Genomic DNA, 21,812 nt, shown 5'->3' with positions numbered 1-21,812 from the left:
AAATTAAAAAGTTGACTGATTTGATCTTTATACACATTTTATATAAATAAAAAAGTGTGACAGTGGTTATTATTGAACATTTTAACATTAAATATATTTTTTCAGTTAACATATAAAAAAATAAAATATAGTATGATTTGTAAACAGTATATTAATATACGTAATATGGATTAATACCTATATTATAAAGAAAATGAATTATGCAATTGTGGAATGTATGAAGTTTCTTCAATTAATACCTAGCTTTCAAATAACACCAAACATTCTAGTTCTTCCTTTGTTATTCTCAAATCCCAATTATTAAGAAAAATACTAGAGTTTTTCTATTTTTAAAAGAGATCTTACTATACTTATACCGAGATATATTTGTATTAAAGGTATCCTCACTAAGGCACAACTAGATCAAATATTGTACCGAAATCCATTCTTAAAGTTGAAGATTAAAGTTAAATATTTTCTACACTAAAACGTGTTGACAGACTTAAAAGACAAAATTAATATAAGCACTCATCATATTGCACACCAATACATACTAAATAAGAATAATAAAATAAATAATAAATTGTATGTATGATATTTATTATATCAATTCTATATTTGAAACCCTAAAATTACTATGAAATGTGACATCATAATTCTTTGCTATAAGACTTAAAAATACTTACAAAATTGCTATTGAAAGTATTAAAAAAATAATGAATTATTCATAACTCCATACTATTTTACAGATAAATCACGAATCATCAAGTTATTTTATTTGTTTATTTTACTTACAGCACATTAAAAATGAACAGTTATGCTTACGTTTGTTAAATTATATACTAAAAATATCTCAAACCCAATTTTAACTTTCACATAAATTAAACTATAATCAGTTTAGTTTTAGTTAATCGTAATACACATCAAATCAAATGACTTAGAGTTAAAATGTATAAACATTTTATTATATTGTAACACACTGAACTCAATCAAGCAACTTTTGCATAGGTAATTACTAATTACTAATTTATATTTATAATGTGAAAGTCACAAATTGTTTTTATTTAACAAAGAATTACGTTGATATGTTATCATTTGCATGATTATGTAAATGTATTAACTAGTTCCAGTTTAAAAATAAATGTATGGATGTATGGATGCATTAGTGCATACATATTATAATACGTATTTGTTATGTATATTATATTATCTTATATATATGTCAACAATTTAATCATTTATATAAAAAAAAATGTGTTTATTTACTATTGTTATAATCTTAGGTATGCTATTTTTGGATTTGGAAATAAGGTAGCTCGTGTACAACAGAATAATGTAAAATTAATATTATGTAATTTGCACGATTTGATTTTCTCTAATATCTCACATAAATCATTATTATCAAAATCAAGTAGACACTGTACCTATATAGAATACAGTACAAAACTACAAACATATTATTATATTATGATATATTATTATATACAAATACCTCGTGTTTTCAATATGATTTCTGTTTATACACGTAAGAACTATTTGGAAATAAAATATAAATTAATTTTTCGATATACAATAATATTATACCGATTTCAAAAAGTCAATATTGTTGCAGTTCTGTTTAGTTTTGTATAAAAATCGTATATGTCTTTGAGACATATATATTATGTTCTTGAGATTTGTTCTGCCTGCCTAGTGCCTACTAAACAAAATATTATCGATGGTCATAAAAATACAGATGTATCACATAAACCCACATGGGTTTGATTTTTTTTTCTCGCTTGTGTATAAAATAAAAGGTTACCATAGTGTGTGGCAACAAGACTCAAGGATAAAACTGACAATGACAAATAGGTTATGTAGAGCATGTAGATAAAAGTATAAAACGACGACAAAACGTGTTCCCAAGAATATTTAAATCCTGTGGATTGTGAATTCTGAGTAAGCCATCGGAGTTTTTATGCCAGGGTAAAAAATACAAAAAAAAAACGATTTTCATTAGATAGGACTGAAGAAACTTATCGAAGAATCCTGGATGGGTGTACTATTGCGATAAAACCTCAAACATTCAACGAACGAAATGTTAAAACACAGGTGTTATTGTGTATTATGTATGAACCCGTTGAACGATGTCCTATTATACCGTGGTGTGGACCATATATATTTATAAATTTATAATCAAACGCTTCGACAATTTTACTCAATAGTATTATAGTACAGTCAAATCGAAGCACGCGTAATCATATTGTAATTATTTACTTTAGGCCAAAATGAATCTTCTAAATATTTACTTGCATAGGTATTATGTCCAAATCTACAGACAATAACGATCGCAGGCCTAAGAAAACCGAATGAAATAAGTCATATTTGAAATGTGTTGTCGCTTTAATTTTGTTATAAATTATTATACATACATAATATGTTTGATGAGACAATAAGTTAAACGATTAGAGGTTTAGATTTTGAGATACATAGAAAACATATTATACATTTAGTTAAAAGTTAGTTATTACTTAGTTATTATTTTTATTTACTTAATCATTCATATATTATACTATTATACCAACGATAGTGAACGATCAATCATATGATTATTATATTATTATATACATCTGTATTAGAGACACAGCAGTGAGCTCTGACACTGTTGTCTTGCTGTTTAAGTTACAATTTAAAAATCGAAGAAATTCCTCGTGATAATAATACTAACACGAAAATAATAAATAAAACAAAATAATAACACAAATACAATACATATAAGGATATAAGTGTTATTATAATCCTCGCCCAATTCGACTTTTCGAGAGAGTCGTGTGCTGAAATTACTTGACCGATCGCGCTATGACGTATAATATTATTATATACAGTGCGGATATATTATTTTATGTTACGTTTTCGCTATTTCGTTGTGCCTGTGTGTGTGTGTCTGTGTGTGTGTCTGTGTACACGTGACTTGTACGCTATTGCTATCGATTGAAGTTTTAACATTTTCACGGCGACCACGAAAAGGGGGTTGCGCGCGGGTAGAGTGGTGGTGAGGGGAGGGTTGTTGTGCGACAGAAATTGGCAAACGAACGGCACGCAAGACGATCGTAAAAAAGGCGCCCGCGCGACGACGACGACCGGTTCTCGTCTCGCCGATTGGGTTACCGACCGACCGACCGACCGACCGACGTCTCTTACAGAATTTTGAGTATCGACGGCAGCAGTGGCGGTGACCGTATAAATGTTATTGTCGGCTGCTTCCGCCGCCGCCGCCGCCTATTTGTGCATTACATATAATACGGCGCCGTATATTATAATGCTGGTATCGAGGCGGGTGAGTCCATCGTAATGTTTTTATACATGGGAGCCCAGAAATCGATGACCTTAACGTCTTAAAACAAATTACCAAAATTAACCGAAATAAGAGAGTGTTGAATAACAGTCATAATTTCGTATCGATTTTTTAGGTTACGTATTTTTACTGCAGTAAAGAAAAACAATGGGCCGAATAGTTTAAAAACAAATGCATTAAGGTCCATAAATTAAATAATATGTTAAATACATCAATAATCACTAACAGTAATAATGATCTCAGACGCGAACTCTTCAAAGTTTAAAACTTTATTTTGTCTTTCGGTGGTGTTACTTTTAAGGTCAGTGGAAAATACGTCAACCAATAACCACACCGGTCGTGACATCAGCGTAAATATTAAATACTTATATTATTATGATAACTGACAAGTTATAATGATTTTGAAAATTGAAAATAATCATCATTCCTCACCAAAACAACGTGGATGGAAAATTATAATAATCTTTCTTAATATTTTAGATTCTGGGCGGAGTCATAAATGTATTCATTTTACAATAATGCGTTTTTACTTTCTTGATTTTTAATCAAGTAAGTATGGTAATTGAAATGAAAAAAGTCTGAATTTTGTAATCTTCAAAAATTTGTGTTAAATAGGAAAATAATAAAAATGTAACTCAGTAATGATGAGGAGGTAATTTTGTTAGCTTTAATATAAAATATTAATGAGAGGGATTTGATATCACACCCAAGCGGTATAACCACTTAAATCCATAAAAACGTCGCCGTGAACAGTCTCAAAATTTCTATTTCTTAACTTTTCTCCTAACTATGATAGCTAGAAAGTTAGGTGATAATTCATTAAAAAGGGATCATCAAGTAGATACTAAATGTGGAATTAAAATTTTTTTTTTAAATTATTTAATTTTTTACAGATAAAAAAAGAGTTATTTTTTGCTAGATTTTCATTTAGCGAGATAGATTTCCAAAACTGAAGAACGGATTTTGTTGTTTAGGGTCTTGTTAGATTCAGATTGGCTAGGAGAAGTGCAGTGAAGATTTTCATAACCTAATCTCCAATTGTTAATTTGCTACAAAGCTGTAAAGCTAAAAAACATCAAAAAACGCCCTTAAAATTTGTTTTAATTTTTTTTAATGTTCTGTAGTGAATTAACTATTAAAGATAAAGTTCTGAAAATCTTCACTGCACTTCTCCTAACCAATGTGAATATAACAAGACCTCAAACAACGAAATCATTCAATGAAAATGAACATGATTTTTTGTGGTGCTGTTCACACCGACATTTTTCTGGATTCAAATTGTTATACCGCTTGAGTGTGATATCAGTTAATAAATTTCTAAAATTAAAAATCAAGAAAGTTTACATGCCGATCTCTGACTTGGCAAGCGTTTTTTATTTGGGTCTGCCATCAGTCATTACCTTTTTGGACAGTAAAAACGCTTCGATTTTCTTCAACGGCTTCTTTTGTGATAGGAAAGTGAATTTAGTTTGTACTTTGAGGGGGTGAAAAGTAAGAAATCCCCATAGTTTCAAAAGCAGTAAGAAAAACAAACAAAAAATTAAGGATAAGCTGTGATTTTTTTGAAACAAATCGATATAGCGATAATTTATATTTTAAATAACTTTAAAATGTAATACAACGTTCCCTATAAGTTTTTGTTAGTTTTAATGAGCGTCTGAAGTTAATATTTTGACAAAATTCATCAAAATCAAGAAAATTGGCAAATTATTTCAAGTTAGAAATTTATATCAATTTTTCTTTTTATATCCAAGCATTGAGAACTTCCAACAATATTCCCTTCAATTGCAAAAAAAAAGAAAAGATTACCGGAAAGTCAAATTAATTTTTTACGAGTGTTTGTTGTTGGACATACGTAAATTAACAAATTTTCATGCAATGTTTTTCTTATTATGTTGTTAATCAAAAACTAATAAATGTAGGTAGGTGCTTGCAATTTTCCAAGAATGTTTATTTTATCATTTTCCATACATGATTATAAACATTTAATATATATATTGACTAATTTTGAGTAATTCATTGACATTTGAAATTTTAATTTTTTTTAGTTTTTTATTCTACAAATGTCAATAAAATATTAATCGTTGGGTAAAATAGCTTGGAAATATAGTACAAGGTTATAAGAAGTTATAATAGCAGTTGAGAAATATTAAAGACGATTTTTTTTATAAGTATTTACAAAATGTATTAAAATCTTGAACATATTTAAATTACTTTGTAGTTAAAAATTATGAAATGTTCAATTTTTATAGCTAAGGATTTAAGGGTTCTTATAAATAGTTTATACTTTAACAAGAAAATCTAAAAAATATATAAAAATGTTATTCTTACTTTAATTTTAAGTTCATATTTGGTCGAAATTACATAATATTAAAACCAAGAACAACGATTTTAGACTTTTAGTTGTACTGTATCCAAAATAATGACACTATGCTTTAAGGTCGAACACTTTGCAGACAATAATATTATTATTTAGATAGCTATTATAGGTACCTACTTGTAAGGAACAGACCGTGATCCAAAACATCGATTACGACTTGAGATTAATTTGAAAACACTGATTTTCCGTTCATTTTGTTAAGTGTGCGCAACGTGACCGAAATAATAAATGACCATCGGCATCGGAAGACGGCCGTCCCCGCTAACGCCGTCTAGACGTCTAAAGATAAGAAGTTAAGACGACGACGACGTGGCGCCACTCTGAACCGCAAACGATCAGTAATATTTACTCGGTACCTAGTCGGTAGATAACCGAAACGATACCGTTGCGAGATGGTAATAATATTATATGTAGTACTGAGGTGCAGTTGATTAGGTACTAATATTATTACTATTATTATTATGATTACATTCTGTTCATTTACGGATCGAAAACGGATGTTGTGTACTCACGTAGGTACCTTTTTTTCGCATACTTAATATATTGCCACAATAATGACATTACTAATACTATGTTTTATATTAGGTATATTTTTTTATATAATTTAGGGAAATATATTTTTTACTTTTTCTGCAGATATATTACAATATTTGTGCTGTCCGGCTTACAAATAATATTATTATACATTGTATATTCGTACGAAATTATATTATTTTATTAGCCGTTTAACTATAAGTTTATAACGACGTTATGGTGAGAATTTTGAATTTTGATGATATTATATTACTTATGTTGGTGTTATTATTGTTGTGTTAATAACTATTGTCTATTACAGACAGTTGCAATTTTTGGTAAATAATTAAAAAATGCAAGAAAAATGTTTCTGTAGTACCTAACCTAACCTAACCTTTCCGTAGGTATAGTTTAATATTGCCAAAGCAGACATATAATGTTTGTAATAAAACCACGATAACATGAGTAAATTCAACCCACAATCATATTATGGAACGATATAGTCTAAACAATAAACATACGCGTTGTTTATAAATGTATTATTCTTTCTTAAACTGGAGACTAGATAATAGGTATACTACAGTTCAGCAAGTTGTGAGTGTAGGAATGGTTAGAACTAATATATAAAATGACAGTAAAATCAAGTTACAACAGGCATTGAATAATTTCGTACGAAGACCACGTACATTTTTATAGTAAATCATTAAAAGTATTACTTGATTTACGCTATTTACATGTAGAATATTATGATCTAGTTTGTTTGAAATAATTAAAATCAGAGACGATGTAACATATAGTTGCGCTACGTCAGTAAAATATTAACAGTTACGGCTCAAATGATTATTTATACAAGTATGAGATGAAAGGGTATATTGAGAAATACAGTTTTTTTTTAAAAATAATGGTACGACAAATAGAATGACTGCTAGGATCCTATAGGCTTTGAGATTGGTCAACAGACAGGACACTGTTTATTAAGATTGTTACTGCATGATTACATTTGTCAGTTTAGAAAGGGATTGGAGGGTACAGATGGATTACTCAATTGCTTGATAGTTGAAAAAGAGGCAGATCTGGTCTTAGTTCGCTAGGTTTCAATGTTGTGTTTGTTTGGACTCGTTATCTATGATTGACAATAAAATAAATTTTGTTTGAATATTTTGAGACACGAACAAAACAAACTGAAGTGTAAGTGGACTGTGTGATGGATGTGAGGGATGTGAGTAGTAATAGGTGTGACTGATCGTATGAAGTCAGAAGCGGAGGCAGTGGCGGATCCAGTGGGAGGGCAAAGGGGGAATTTGCCCCCTCCCCAGACACCGTAGTTTTCCTCTGTTTAACACTGTGTTTAGCCAATTTTATACTTTTGCCCCTCCTTGGCCCTCCCAAAATTAAGCCCTGGATCCGCCACTGAGCGGAGGTAGTATATAAGCGTACTTCGAACCGTACAAACAGCTTAATATTAACAGTAGCACATATAGAATAAGATGGACCCACATGATCAGCAGTAGTACTTGAGTAGCAACAATTAACGCTAAGTTTCACAGTAATCTAGATGCACAGGTAGACGGAAAGACGAATAAAAATCAAGTAAGGCTAATAGAATTAATTAAAAAAGAAATTGGGTCAAAGTTAGAATGATTTGGCACTGAATTATCATTATCATTGTAATGACTTAACTGATATTAAACTTAAAATGATTAGATTCTTTGTACCTACTATATTTAACTACCTACCTAGTATCTTTAAGCGATACTAACTTTTTATTTTCAATGAGGTATCCTTTGTTTCCAATGAATCGTTAATCAGATGACGTTTTTGAAAATATTTATGTCGATGTCGAGTACTTAGTACATAAGTTAATTCAACTTTGTATGTTAAGGATAGTCCATCGTAATCAGTTTGGATGGTATGGGGGCTATAATGATTTGAACATTTTAGTATTTAATATATTTTATTTATAGGTATATATTTAATCCCAAAAATCAGAATTATAATTTATTAAAGGAAGAAATGGATTGATTTGATAATACATGGTGAATCACTCTGTATAACTGAAATTCTATTCTACAATAATTGTCCAATTATGTAAATATTTGAACGCAAATTATTCAGTTAAATTTAAACAATTAAACACGCAGTGCTGAAATATTTACATAAATAGTGAAGATATTTTCAAATATAATGTTGAAGAAATGTGTGCATCATTTTTATTTCTCAACGAAAATTTTGGTTTTGTCATTCTGATACCAATTGATATAAATATTTTATAATTTAATATTATATCGTTGCATTACTAACATTTTGTACATATAACATATTTACATAATGTCTAACTTTCCGTTTAAAAAAAAAATTATACATTTATAGGTACATTGTATATATAAAAAACTGTTAATCATTTAAAAGCCATATGGGGTATGATATTTCGTAATTCTTACAGTTAGTACAAATAGTGTTCGCTAATTAAATAAGTAATAATATACAGATGTAGTCTAAATGTAATTTTCAGAGTACCTACACGAGTTGTGTTCTGAGTTCCGTAATTACCTAGCTAGTTCGATAAATGTGACCAAATTAGTTAATAATCTGTTTATACTATGCACCTACTGGGTACTACTCACATTAATAATTTTGAAATCATTTAAAAGATGATGTCGAGTTCCCATATACTCAGATTAATGAAATGATCTTTTTAATTTTTGATTTCATAGGAACGGATTCAATTGAATTTCATGGTTGTATAAGATACGATACGACACGATACGATACGTTACAATTGTGTTTGACTTTTGTGAATTATGATAAAATTACTTTAAACTATGTAATAGAAATTAAAATGTTTTCAAAAATTACTAACGTGTGTATTGAAGACTACAATTGTCATTTTTAACAACGTCAATGAGATATTTCAATGGGTATTATTCGTTTAAATGTTCAAAGTGATAAGTGTAAACTGTTAATCATTTATGTTTTTCCATGGTTCAAGTTACCTATTCCGCATTCGTGTATACAATTATAACTAAAAAGTAATTGAACTTATGTTTACTATATTAGTTTGAAAAATATGTGGTTAATAACTTATCCATATAAAAAAGTGACTAGTAAAAATACATTTTAATTCTGACCTTTCGTTTTTAAAATATTTTAATATTTGATTACAAAAATCGATTATTAAATATTTCAATCCTTTTTCATTTTTTTATAAAAAAGCGTGTCAATATTGTTTAATATTTTCTCATGTCTCCTTTACTCATTTTTATATTAATATTGTTTGATTTTTATGCGTTATGGCGTATCTATATTGTGAAATACTAATTAAATGCTGAAAAAAAAGGAATTTAAATCAATAAAAATGTTATAGCTTTAAGTAACTCAATACCTACAAGGTAATATAATATATTAATATACAATTCTCATTTTATTTTATAATTTTTGAATTATTTACAAAAATAAATCCATTCTATTTTTTGTGTAATTATCAACATTTTTATTAAGACAAAATGTTTTAAATACAATACAATGGGGTTAATAGTTTATACGTCCTAAAACTGAAAAACTTACAGATACGTTTATAGTTATTATATTATCTACCGATACTAAGCTAAGCATTGTTGTAGTATTTATACTTCATTAACTATCTATTTATTTTTCAAGTTTAATAAGGGTTTAAGGGTTTTATTAAAACAGGAATAAACAACTTATGACAACCAAATAATAAACATCACATATACCTAACCTAGCCATCAGTGGATACTTTAAAACTGCGCGACCCCAAATAACGAGCAAATAAGTTAAGATGTATAAGTCGTGTTTTTTTTACCATTATTGCATACAATCTAATATAATATAATAGTTATTGCCGTCGGGTTATATAGTTTAGTATTTACGACGGCCACTGGTTCAGCGCAACACTGATGGTCGACAATTTCATGTCAGTAAAGTGTAACGTTTCTGAAAAGTGAATGGAGGAGCGGATCCAGAATTATAATTTATAAGCCGCGTGTTATAGACAGTATTGAAATTGGATTCATTTAATTGTGCGCAGACAATTAAAAAAAAAAAATATTCGGTTCATAAAATAAAAGAATTAAGCATTTGTATCTAATATATTTATGATATTGAATAATCGTGTAAACATTTTAATAAATTAATATTTAAGTATAACATCACACTTTCGAAGTAATCTGGAAAATCAAGTTATAACTTAATTTTGAACGTCAAAGTTATAATGTTAGTAAATATTCATCAGAAACAATCCAGTTAGCCTATCTTTTTCCATATTTTTCCATAAATTTGTTTTGAGTAACCATAAAATAGAAAAAGAAAAACAACGTTCTGCTCTAGTAATTGTTACAGGGATTGTAGCCATTACAAAACAAATTCTAATGGGAAGTAGTTTGTCGACTGTAAGTTATTATGACGTTATCATAGTGTTTGAAATCGATCTTTATAAAAATCACGAAGGTCTAATGGTTGCAAATAATAATAAGACTAATAAGTTAGTTACGACGATACACGATATAATAATAATAATAATAATAATAATAATAATAATAATAATAAAGTAAGCATACAAATTAATCTTACATGGTCATGTCAAGAAAAAAAACATTTTTTTCATGGGGATTTTAACTTATATACGTGTGCCTGGTACGCGGTCCCACCGCAGTCATCCCATGCTGTATTACGCGAATCCCCTTAATAGTATATACTCATGGGCCACCAGTTCAGTTTATACTATACTACTCTTTACCTGTAGTAAACTGTTTCTGCAGGCTTTCTCTTGCATATTCAATTTAGCATTATTTATTGCGTCATGTGATTATTTAAAGAACGTAGCATACGGCGAAAGGGATGATTATACCCATAGGATGATGAATGGTCCGGAGGAGAAGTACTGGCAACATGGTTCTTTCTCCGGTCCTCGATACCAAAAAAAAAAAAAAAGGATGATGAATGGAAGGGGATAAGGAAATGAATGCGATTTCTATATGTATTAGAAGAAGGGGGACACGGTACCTGATGTTTGAAAGCGTGCAGGGAACATCTAAGGAGCCATTAGGAACAGAAGATACAAATCGGGGATGGAAAGCATGATGACGAGAGGAGAGAGTTGGTAAATACACACTTTGTAAAAGCAGGTAGTCGTACCTTGGATGATTAACATTAAGAAAATAGGCTAAATGTGAGAGGAATTTATTTTAGACACGCTCAATCCTTAATTATTCTATACCTACATACGAAAACAAATAAATAATTACTACTAAAAGGTAAACAATATACAAACATAATTAAAATAGTGTATTGTATTTGATAAATTATTATTCATATAACTTACTATTTACAACTCCGTCCTTCTGTTCACGTCCTACGGACAACGGGAGTAAATATTATAAACGTATCAATTACTTTATCAATTTTTATATTATATATACAATTGTACGAATGTAGTAAAAACACCACCCAAGCGATCTTGTTTCACGGTAGGTACTCACTTTATAACTAGATCTTCGCATAATCGGAGCTTCGAAAATAATCGTTCACATTCTTGCAAGAATAGCTCAACTAACAGCTTACTTCATACTGGTTTAGTGGTACAATACTATATCCATAAATGTTTTCGACGACGTTACAAAATATAGTTATACACTGTATAATGTGTGTAGGTATACCTATAACTGTTATATTATGCAAAATGTTGGCACATTCGTTAGGTTTCTGACATTATTTTATACCTTCGGCGCAACTAGTCCACGATGGCGAGTAAACAATTTTAAAATTAAAACGACGAAAAAGAGTGCCAAAATCAGAATAATGAGTAACATAATATGATACACGACCGAGTTATATGTCGAGTTCGAGATAGATTTGTTTACCGTCGGTCACGCGTCTCGAAATTCGATCCACAGCGGTCGGGTTGGAAATGATTTCAATTACTTTTGTCAGACAAAAAAAATAATATTACTATATATCTCATACGTGACCTAATAAGTTGTATTTTATTCTGTGATGTATGATCGGGAGAGCTGTTAAAAAATATAATATTTTTGGCAACGTATAGTATATACCCGTATAGGGTGAGATATCAAATCCGCAGGAGAACATTAGCTTTCATAGTAATATGTACAATTATTGTAAACGGACCCTTGCCTATAATATTGGTATATTTGGCACACACGCAAAATTATTGTACTGTGCGTATGATAATAATTTATACGGGAACAGTGGCCAATTATCGACTATTAGCATTAATGACCACGATATTGGTGTCGTGATAATATAATAATAATAATAATAATATTATGTCTAATGATTTCGCTGCTAGTGACCTATTGCGCCGTGGACGTTGGACTTGTGTCGTGTGGGACCACGCGAGCTTTGCGCAATGTATAAAATACGTGTATTGTATAATATTCTAATTCTATGCTGTGTACAATGCCATTATCAATAACCATTATCATGTATCGATATGCGATGTGCATAACGCATTTTAATCGACGCATTTAGTATATTTACTGTTTTGGTCGACGTTCCGTCGGCTGTTTGAATTCCGCCTGCAGACGATATTATAACCCAACGATGTTTTTATCTTTAAACCATCACGTTGTATAATATATTATCGTCGAGTTATACTCTGATATTATAATATTATAGGTACCTAACTAGGTATTCAACGTTCGGTGGTATTACAATTTTGTTTTATCTGTAAACATTAAATAACTAATTTATGGATAGAGGCCTGAACGCCTGGGACCACTACGGGGCACAATATTATTATAAACATAATGCGAATAGTGGACTATAGATAGAACATTATTTCGATCACGTATATAGTGATAAGATATAATGTGATAATGAAAGTAATCGATATACTTTGTTTATATATTATTTGAATAATTCACAAACGGCTGTAATTTTTGTATACGCAGTGTAAGTGTATATACGCGTTTCAAAAACGATTCCCAACAATGTCTCATAAAAAAAATATAATAATATGTACCTATTGTACCTGTGCCAAGTAGATAACAAAACCAATTACCAAGATACATAATATTAAAAATATTATTTGGTTTTTACATAATAAAATCCGCACGCATGTATATGTGTATATTAATTAAGTAAAATATAATAATATGTTAACCACGGCGACCTGAATATTGTATTACATATTTTAAACAGCAGCCGAGTAAACACGTATTAGGATTGTAGGTATACCTAGGTAGGTGCCTTATAAATTCAAATTATCACACATGAATATAACAGTAATATACTATATTATATTATGTGGTAGGTGTCACCATTGTTTTACTTACTTAGTGAGTAAATACATAATATTTTAATAAAATATGAACGGATTCAGTATGTACTTTAGCAAATCGAAGAGAAAAAAAATAGTAGACGTGAGTTAATGTCATGAACTAATTAAAACTCTGTTCCTCGTGAAAAAGTGTGTTATTCTAAAATATATGGACATTATAAGAACGTAATTAACCGTAGGTATGATTGACATTTTAGAAATTCGTGAATTCAAGCCTTTTATCACTTCAGTTTATATATTTTTTATTATGTACTTATATAATATATTTATTGAAAATAAAACATCATTGGAGGTATGTAAGAGAGTGAGTTAATATTATACGGACCTATCAATGTATATTTTACTATACAAACAACAATGACTGTTTGCCTAAATACGACGCCGTGTGATTATTAAAATATTAATACCAATTTCGTAAAATATGATGTTCTGCATATTTATATTTAAATGTTAACTACCTATTTATTTTGTACAACTGAATTGTATACTTCAATATGCAATCAGTTTATAGATATTTACAATAGAAAAAATGTATTTAAATTTAATCCGTTAATTAGGTTTTTTTTATTACACATATAGTTAATAGTTATTATAAAATCTAAAAGAAATATTTGTTTTAGTTTAATGATTTAAGACTAAATTTATGTAAATTAAGATTAGCATATTATATTTTGTAACTTCTTTGTTGTTCTTTGATAGCTTTTAACTAAATATAGTTTGCAACTGTCAGTACCAATTATTTCGAATTCTCTAAAATGTCAGAGAAATATCCTAAAATTTAATTTTAGGAACATAACCAAGATACTTTGAAACTTGAAAGTTTTCATTAAACTATTTTACTGCATTCGTTTTAAATAAATATTTTATTCGTTATTAAATAATTAATAACAATATCAAAATAGCACTAAAATCATAATAGGTATATTTATATTTATATAATATTTGTAGTAAGTAGGGGTGTATAATACTATAGATAATAGTATAGAAATAATAAATATAGTATGGTTAATGGTTATACCTCATACCTATATTACTATAATATTATTCGAGTTTGGTGCACAATACAAATAATATATAGGTTACAACTATTAGGTACCTACATACTTCCTTTAATTTTTTGTATGCATTTTAGGAACCTAAACTATGTGTATACAAAATATATATTACATATTTGGATTCCTAGTAAATCATTTACTTTTTATTGTGGTAATCAGAATAAAATAATTATTCTCAGAGAAAATGTGAAATGTGTTTCCGTTATTATTTAATTTAAATTGAATTTACGTAGCAGGCTGAAGCCCAAAATCAAATTATTAGAAATGAGTACAATAAAAACAGTATAGTACAACTTATAAGACTATTGACGATAAAGTTAGGTGATTATTTTCAAATTATTTATAATGATAAATATTTGTAACACAAATTAATTGTAAACTAAAAAAAAAAAAAATTGGGAGTCTTCATTCGAAAGACCATAAGACGGTACATAGGAGAGTGAAATATTTAATTGGAAGAAGATAAAAGAATTTTTAAAGGAATAAATAAATGAGTATGGCGAGTAGGGGCTTAATGCTGTTCATCAGAGCAGATGAATCAATCTCACTAGTTAATCGTTTAGAAAGGAATACAACATATTTTTTTCTGATTGTCTGTGGCAACTAGACTACTTAAATTCAAAGTTTGAATAACAGGGGGAATGGAGGATAGTCATGAGACACACACGGGCTGTTTAGGATTTGAGAATCAAAATTAAGAAAAATACGCTGAACATGCTCAATAATCTGTAATTCTAAAGCAGTGCATGGGTCCCAAACAACGTCAACGTATTCAACAATCTGACAGACTAAAGAACAATAAAGAAGTCTTATTGCTGATTAAAGTTTTAATTTGCTAGACATTTTTCGCCAAGTATTTTAAAAGAATTACAGAATTTTTCTTTAATGTGTTCGCCAAGAAAAAGGGTAGGGTAAGAGTTAAACGAAAACAAAGATACTTGGCAGAATCATTTGCTGAAAGGATGAGCACAGTGTTAATCGTATATCTAGAGGGAATTTGATGTAATAAAGAGTGAAATACATTTTATGACAATTAAAGAGAAACCCAAAGTAAGTAAGTTTAAGACTCACTCCAAATTATCAAGTGGTCAAGGTCACTTTTTATGAAAACATTAAGTGCAGTTTAAATCACAACAATATATTTATGTATAATCTAAAAGTCTGCAACTGAATATTGGCAGAACATACAATGTTATAATATTATACACTTTTAAAATTAAATAAGTAATATATTTTCATTGTTAATTTCGCGTTAATTTTACATAAAAACATAATAAACTCTGTAAAATATGATTACAATTTGAAAATGTTTGACAATCAGATTGTTTTGGTTTCATAAACCAATAATAATATTATCATGCTATTGTTCGTTGCTATCATAATACAATAATGCTATTTTTATATACATTGTTTTAAAATAATACGTTCGTGTTTATACCTAAATAATATTTACAATCCATTAATAATTGTTATTGAAGTAGGCATGTAAATGGGAAATATATTATACAGAAAGAATACAATTTGTAAAGCTATAAGACCAATGTTTGACAGAATAATAATTGAAATCAATTTGTAGGTTAAAAAAAAAAAATAATAAAAGCCATTATAATATTAAAATATTAATATTGATGTAATGAATACAAAATGACATTGAATAATTTAAATTATATACACAGTTACATATAGTTAGGCCATCAATTAAATTAGATTAAAAATAAAATGGTATACGATATTGATTATTGTTTATTGACTTTCAAAAGTTTGGTTTTCAATTATGAATTGTAATGAAACGCAATTGGTTGGTAATTATTTTTGTTTATTTATTTTGAACCAATATGCTCATCATCTTATTTTGATACAAAATATATGTTTTATAACATTTTTTCTTTCATATCAATTTCAATTATACTCCGGAGAGTTTACAATAAAAATAGTTTATTATGGGTTTACATATAAGGGGTGGGAATGTAACAATTAAACTCACGGTTTTGTTGAAGCAATGGTGTGTATAGGCTCGGCTCTGACGGCGGCGTATAACACAAAGGTCTCAGGGTGCGAATAGAGGTCCAGTGGTTCCGTTCAGGTAACCTAATGACATACGCGACTTATTGCTGTTGGTGGAAGTTGACTGCAAGTGACTCGTCTCGAATGGCGGGCTTGGCGGAAAACAACAACTTCTATTGACGTTCGGCTTGTGATGCTGGTCTGGTTACGACGACTGGCTCTGCTCTGGTGGCGGCGGCGTGTAACGTGGCGACAGGTTGTCCGTGGTGTTGTGTTAATACACACACTCTGACGGCGCGATGGTAAAAGGGAGGTGCCGGGCAAGACTATATACACATCCGTGTATAACGAGTATAAAACTCGTCCGGCTTGCGCAGTCTGGGGGCAAAATGCTGTTGGGCGTACAGCAAACAGTGTCCGTGTATAACGAGTGGTATGCTCGTCCGGCTCACTGATGTACTGTACTCAGCGGGGAGTATGATACTCAGACAGCGTTTTCTAGGTAGTATATATGCTACTTGGGTCCTTTTCGTGGTGGGTAAAACAGGTAAAACACTTTCATTAACTTAGTGTCTTTCCGCGTAACTTAAAACCAATGTAAAATATGCATCGTATTCTTTATGTTCTGCTGATTTTTATGGTGCTTTTGAAAGGGTTCTACGTTACGGGGTTTTGTCTGACAATGAGATTTCCTTTGCGGGCGGCGTACCGGTGATATCGGAGTTGCGGGATGCACGCGTTCTGACGGACGTTGGGAACGGCTGTTGTGGTGTTTCGCGCATAATTACTGCGCGAGAGCGCGTCACGGTAGTGAATATATACTTGATGATGGTTGGTAACGAGAGTATGCTACGGGCTTAGAGTGTTCGAGTTTGTCTCGTTACAGAATAAATGAATCATTCATAAACAATAATATTATAACGATGGTCGGATGGTAAATTTAAAACAAACACATTTCTAATAATATTATTTTCTCAAGGCATATTACATACTATATCACTCCATAATATAATATGTACATATACTAGCCATATGACTTTTTATGGGAAAAAATGATTAATATAATATAAAACTCGGTAAATTTTGGCTTGATTGTATCTCAGTTCACGGGTGTGTCGTCGTCAATGTACCTAGGGATGGATAATTCCCGAAAACGTGTAGGAATTCACGGGAGTTGTACAAAACTGCGGGAATAAAATATTATTGATTACGTCTAAATAGAGGAGTATTTAAGTTTTTGCTAAATTTCGACATATTATTATAATGCATTTTTGGTGATTCAAAGGATAAAAATCGTCGTTTTGTGTTTTCTATGGTGATAATTGATAAGAAATATCTGTACTCAAACGCATAAAAATTAGGTTTATATTAGGAGATATTACATAGTATATTTATGTACCTTTAATGACGGAATCGAATATATTGGTGAAATACATAAATATTTTTTATTACATTAAAACGAAAAAATTAAATAAACAAGCAATTGACATTGTAGGTACTGAAATGGTTTACTAAGGTTATTCTCAAAGAGCAATCTCTGAAATGTTCGTCTGATAATTGTGTAGATTTTAAGTCTATAAACGACGTCCACTTACACACATCTGCGCCTTTTATACGAGTATATTATAATATAGGAGAATATACAGGTATCTGGTATACTATGTTATATATAGAGAACACGACAACCGTGGTACTGTTCTAAAAATTAATCCATTGTTACAATGTGAGCTTTCTTTGTGCACAAAAAATAAATACTTACCTATTGCTATAAACGGCGGTCACATGGTGCGTTTGAGTACAACGTCCGGCACATAAGCATCTAATAATATTATAATAGTATTGTAATGATATTGTGTATGATGTACGCCATACAACTTTCAATGGACTATTATAAATTGTGAAGTGTTGTTTTGTCAAATTATCAATATAATGTAAAGAGGATTCCACCCGGTGATTTTCTGTCTTTGTCTAGCACACGCGTGGCATGGGATTTTAGACGTGTACTTTGCCAAACATACCAATTGATCTAATGGAGTGATAAGAATTCTAAAAACAGATTTTAATTTGTCGTAATGTCTACTTGAAATCGACTCTCTCGCATTTTTGATATCATCACCCAAATTCCTAAAAACGTTATATTAAAAAAACCAAAAAGAGTAATTCAAAAATTGTCATATATTTCAATTTTTGGAGTAGTTAAAATCAAAAATGCAAGGAAGCCGATTTCAAGTAGACTTGACAAAAAATTCAAAACTGTTTTTAGAATTCTTATCGTTTCATTAAATTAATTGGTACCTATGTTATGCAAAGTACACGTCTAAAATTCCATGTCGCACGTGTGTTTGACAAAGACAGAAAATCACCGGATGGAATCCCCTTAAAATTATATTATATGGCTATAATTTATTGCATATCACTTCAAAAGTACATCATAATAATAAATGAAATCACTCTTCTTGATAATTATACACAACTAATAACTATTAAAGCATGTTGCATGACGTTTATTACATATTTACACGACGTACCTACCTACATATCGTGACGAAACAATAAAGTAATCGTTTTTAAAAATAAACTTTTATTCTGTTGAGTTGGAATCAAATTTGAATATTATGTTTAAATAAGAGGGGGTCGAGCAACGTTTGATGTAAGTATATATTGTATATAATTATATAAAGAACAGTAAATATTAGGTATCCCGATTTTAAGTTTTAATGTAAAACTAGCTTATGGTCTTTTCGTTTCGTTTTTTGATTGAAAACTAGATACGTTGCTTTTTTAAATCATTCAGATTGTCGAATAATTTTAAAACTTATATAAGTACTATATTATTGTTTTTTTATTAAATTTAAATTCTTAGGTTATTAATATTTTTACTCTCACCTATTTTACACTTAAAACTGATATTTATTTTGCAATAATTATAATATTGAATCATGATTCTTGGAAAATGTTTGAAAAAATTAAATTTATACATTTTATATCGTAAGGTATTGTAGATTTATATTTATTTGTTGTTTAATTAATTTAAACTAATTGCTAATAAAAATATAATTAGTTTGTACTGGCACCAGTGGTTTGTGTGCTTTACTGCTTTATTGAAGAAAACAACTAAAACCGTTGCACACTAAAATCAAAAATATAATTAAAAAATGTAATAATGCACATTTCTAATAATATTTTTAAACGGTACATTTAAGTTTTGGATCAGCGATGAGTAATTAATATTGTTACCTACCACACTATAAAATTGTATCTTATTAAATAAGTCTCATACGTTCTGTAAAAAATAAGACAAATTGTTTCAAACAATTTTTTTTTATGGTATCATGTTGCTTATTTTTATAACTAGCTTAACATATTATTGTCAGTTGTAAAATGAGCCATTGGTTAATATTTTTGACCGATTTTCGTACATTGTTATATTGCACATGATTAATATATCTAAATTGATTTATATGTCCCTTGTTATACGATCGTTGTCGTTATTAATCCCCAAACACGTTATTTATTACGTCAACGCATTGAGACATGTCTTCATGGCATGTCTTCATTTGATATAGGCAGCTGATATTTGATACACGAAATAATCAATTTTCGGATGGTTGTTTGAGAATTTAAAACTATATGTACCACACACATTATGTATATTATGCACTTAAATCCTATTATTGTAACGCTCCGAAGAAGTAAATGTATACAATATATTATGTTGACTATGGTCCATACAGTGAGCTATCCATTTAAGTTTGCTCTTAATACTTTTTACACGCGTAGACATACATTACGGAAACCCTTTTATACGTTACCGTTAAAAAAAGAATAGGTAGGTATATTGCCTGAACAGTGAGCACTACAGAACTCAAAGACACTTTACTTTCGTATAAGGCCCTTCACTCTATATTATGCACGATGTATGTTTGATGCTGGAAATGTATTATACTTATATATTATTATTATTATTATAAGCTATTATATAAGATTATACACACGAATCAGGCGGTCTCTAAAGTGAGACCGGATGAAGATACTACTGTGATGTTATGCAGAAACATGCAGATATTCTTTTAAATATAGATTTCTTATATTTTGTCTACCTAAGTTTATCTGTGAAGATATCGATGTAGGCTGATTTAAATATAAAACCTACGCCTTACTTATTTGTATTATTAACAAGTATTCAATGTCAAATCAGAAAAACGTAGAAAAGTCATATAAAATGTACGCGTGCATTAAAGTAATAAAAAAAAAATATTGTAATGTTTCAGTTAACTGGCTAATTATTAATTAAACAAAATTATGTAAATATGTTTTGTAAATTGTTTGTATTGGAACCAATTATTGTTCCAATTTGTATTAGTTCTTAAGTATACTCTTATACTACGTTTTTCAATTATTATCGATTGTTACCAATTCTAAGAACAATATTAAGAAATGCAATTAAAAATAATAATTATTAATTACTTTTATAATCTTGTTTAGTTGTATTTATTTTCATATAACTTTAAGTATCAAAAGTTTTAATTTTTTTTGCTTTCAACAGTAGACTATGTGTTTTTATTATATTTAATTATTTAAATTTTCGTTTTGTACGACCAATACCTAGGGACTGGCTATGGTATTTTTTTTAAATAAAACATTTTTTATTTACAAGAAGCCAAGATCTGATCACAATTTTATGTTTTTGTTGATCAAAATATCTGTCATTATTTATTGTTTGTTCTGAAATATACACTTTAATACAATTATTATTTAGTGGTGGTCGGACCAACATCTTATCTGCTGCAACATTTCTTAAATGAGATTATAATAAATTATAATAATTTAATTAAAAACGTTACTAGAAGTGTATATTGTCAAGATTTATATAATTCCGAATAATTCCACTGAATCTAATAATACTAAGGTATTTGTCTAAAACTAAAAAAAATTGGGTTAACATTTTACTGAAAAGTATACATTCATTAAATTATGGCCCTACATTAGTTCAATTACAAATTTGCAAAAGTATAAAGTTCAAACTTTCTAAAAGTTACAAATGGCTCATGTATATGATAAATAGCTTAATATAAATAATTATTAAATCTTTGTTGCGAAAGATATGATACTATCCCAGACAGCAATTTGTTGTATAAAAATATTATAATAATATTATCATTAAAAATTGTTGTCTGGGCTGGTGATTACTCACTTAATGCAAAATAGTTCGACACACTCTGTAAT

At 29.3% G+C, this 21,812-nt stretch overlaps 1 protein-coding gene across 3 annotated transcripts in view; it reads right to left on the bottom strand.

Annotated features, from left to right (window-relative positions):
- Positions 1 to 21,812, bottom strand: part of LOC132948712 (glutamate-gated chloride channel alpha-like) — a 102,565-nt gene that overhangs the window by 39,030 nt on the left and 41,723 nt on the right. The window contains exon 1 of one of the 3 annotated variants that reach the window (XM_061019323.1): positions 5,811 to 6,467. The exons of the other annotated variants lie outside the window; for them this stretch is intronic. The gene's annotated coding sequence lies outside the window, so the exon portion shown is untranslated. Of the gene's footprint in view, positions 1 to 5,810; positions 6,468 to 21,812 lie in introns of those variants that run through there. 3 annotated transcript variants of the gene reach the window in all.

This window comes from Metopolophium dirhodum, chromosome 7, assembly GCF_019925205.1.
Source record: "Metopolophium dirhodum isolate CAU chromosome 7, ASM1992520v1, whole genome shotgun sequence".
Classification (NCBI taxonomy): Eukaryota; Metazoa; Arthropoda; class Insecta; order Hemiptera; family Aphididae; genus Metopolophium; species Metopolophium dirhodum.
This window is presented reverse-complemented; position numbering and strand designations above follow the sequence as displayed.